We start from the raw sequence: 3,049 nt of genomic DNA, 5'->3' as shown, positions 1-3,049 counted from the left end.
CATTACGACTGTAACATCCTTTCTTTTCTTCCTTGCTCGTTAATCCCCGGTAGTCAAACGCCAACTTTCATGGAGGACACTTTCAGAAAAAAGAACAACATGAATCAAAGGTCAAAGCATTCATTCTCTTCCAAAAGCACCAAACAATATTCCCAAATAAAAGCTCCTAATCCACTTCAACCAATGGAAAACGAGGATTACCTCCTAAATTCTCCGCAACCCAGTCAACCATGTTAAGTTGCAGAAACTCCCCCATTAGCTCCGGTTTAACGACATAATTCCACGTTCCACGAGCAACCACACACTCCCTAATGATATAAGAAGCAGACTCCACCGTCGCCTCACAGATTGTACAACTCGGGTTCGATGCCATACACCTGCGCACTTAGGCCTGTAAATGAACTGAACGTTCAGCGAACCGTTCATGAACGTGCGGCGGGAAGTTCGTTTATGTGCGTTTATTTATTAAATTAACGAACATGAACAAGATTTTTTGTTCGTTTAATTAAATGAACGAACATGAACATAGGTCTCGTTCGTTCATTTACGTTCGTAAACGTTCGGTTATGTTCGTTCGGTTATGTTCGTTTATGTTCGTTCGATTATGTTCGTTTATGTTCATTCATTTATGTTTAACCCAATCTTCTTAAATCAATTTTGGTGACCAATTTGTAAGTATCTTAAAAATATTAATTAATATGATATTCTGATGACCAACTCCATAATTAATCCAAATTTATTTGGAGATTAAATCCAATATATTAACCTGTGAGGCACCTCACACCTATATTCATTTCTCCCTTTTTTTCCCAAACCCTAGTGTTCACTAGAGAGTGGAGACGATCGCTGAAAGCTTCAAAACAAGTTATATTATAGTGCAATATGAAGTTTTACATGTTTGTTTTCATCTCTTTCTCTGTTTTATTTGGCTTAATAGTTGATATGTAAAGTTATTGCAGGTATCTTCACATCTAAAACTCAAGAAAATATCATATTTCTTTCTAGAAATAGATGGGAATATAAATGTAACAATCGGAAGTATACGAGCATCAATAAAGAGAAAAATATATAGAATTTGCCAGAAAACAAAACAAAGGTTTCTATGCAATTTCTGAAAAAGAGTGTAATAGGAGAAAATGATTGTTCATATGTAATCATGGACCACTAAGATAAATGTTATAGCGTTAAATTAAAGTTGTGTGAATCATTTAATATCTTTAAAAGATCGATCGAAATATTTGATATCTTCAAACATTTCATCACTGCTAATCAACTCTTATGCTATTTATCACTGTAGATTTGGTTGATTTGCATTGTCGACTATTTTTCATGAAAGAACAATGGAAGGTAGGGTCTCCAACGTTTATGTTCGTTTATGTTCGTGTTCATTTATGTTCGTGTTCGTTTATGTTCGTGTTCGTTTATGTTCGTTTATTTATTAAATGAACGAACATAAACAAATTATATTCCTTAATAAACGAACATGAACAAAAAAATTTTTGTTCGTTTATGTTCGTGTTCGTTTATGTTCGTCTATTTATTAAATGAACGAACATGAACATACCTCCGTTCGTGTGCGTTCAGTTCGTTTACAGGCATATGCGCACTCTTTCTTCATTTGATAGAAGCCGATTTTTACAAATGGTCCAAAGCAGTGATTTAACTCTAGGTAAACCTGGGTACTTTGCAATAAGACTCCATACTGGTCATTCACAGTGAACACCAGCTGGTAAATTCTGCAAATAAGAGCTCTTCGTTGTAAACCGTCTTTTACTATCCCATTTCCAGCTGGGAATATCCACCCCCCCCCCCCATTCGGCAACGGCGGTTTGACAGCCGCAACATTAAGAAGTAAAGGAGGAAGCTTTGCTCTCAACCAATCCCACTTCCACTCCCCATGCAAATCAATTAAATCATAGACTTTAATATTTTCTTCCATCGGGTGCAAAGTGACTGACCGATACTTCGCAAAGGGACCTACATCACCCAACCATGCATTAGTCCAGAACTTAACCGTTTCCCCATTCCCAAGCGTCCAAACAATGTCATTGCACACATCTTCCCACACTGTAGTCAATCCTTTCCATAAGCGGGAAGCACACTTCTTTCAATCGAAATCGGAATAACCTCATGTAATTTATACTTGTGCCGAAGAACCCTCGCCCAAAATTGGTCACAATTAGAAATTAATTTAAAGGCTACCTTCATTAAAAATGCATCATTCTGAACATGAAGCCTCTGGCAAGATTAGCTCCTCCCAACTTACTAAGTGTATCCCTCGCTTTTCATCCGTTCCTCCCCAAAGAAATCAGCCAATTAGCTTCTCCATTTCATCACAAATACCTTTAGGCAGGTAGCAAGTCTGCATAGCATACGAAGGCAAAGCTCCCAACACCGATTTGGCTAGAACCACTCACCTAGCAAAAGAATGAAATTGGCCTTCCAACCAAGAATACTCGATTTTGGCGATGTAAATTTCTCAACCCCATCCCACCACTTTCAATTGGCTTTTGCATATATTCCCAGTTGAAGAGAGGAATGCCACATTTTCCATCGTTCGACCTCTGTGAGCCTAATAATTTTCTCCATTGCCCCACATAGTCCTTTGGAAGTCATGTTGATTGCATGACATACACTGAAATAGCTTGTAGAAAGACCTTAGCAAGTGTAATTCTTTCAGCTAAAGAAAGGGTCTTCGACGCCCAACCAGAAAGACAGTGATTCATTATGTCCCAACAAGTAGGAATAAATTGCTTTGGTCACTCTGTTATGCAATAGTGGAATGTCAAGATATTTTCCCAGATCACTTACCACCTGAAACCCAAATCTTTGAGTAATGCTATTACTCCTCAAGGACGAAACATTTTTTGAAAAGTAAATTTGCGTCTTTGACATACTAATATGATGCCCTGACTCTTTACAAAAATGGTCAACAGCCTCTTTAATAACATCCATTTGATCAGTAGACGCTTCTGCAAAGAGTACTAAATCATCAGTAAAAAAGAGGTGCGACAATCCCGAACCATCCCATGAAAGACAAGCCTGTTTC

The sequence above is a fragment of the Hibiscus syriacus genome, unplaced genomic scaffold (genome assembly GCF_006381635.1).
Source record: "Hibiscus syriacus cultivar Baekdansim isolate YM2019G1 unplaced genomic scaffold, ASM638163v2 tig00111618_pilon, whole genome shotgun sequence".
Taxonomy (NCBI): domain Eukaryota; kingdom Viridiplantae; phylum Streptophyta; class Magnoliopsida; order Malvales; family Malvaceae; genus Hibiscus; species Hibiscus syriacus.
Note: the sequence above shows the minus strand (reverse complement) of the source record.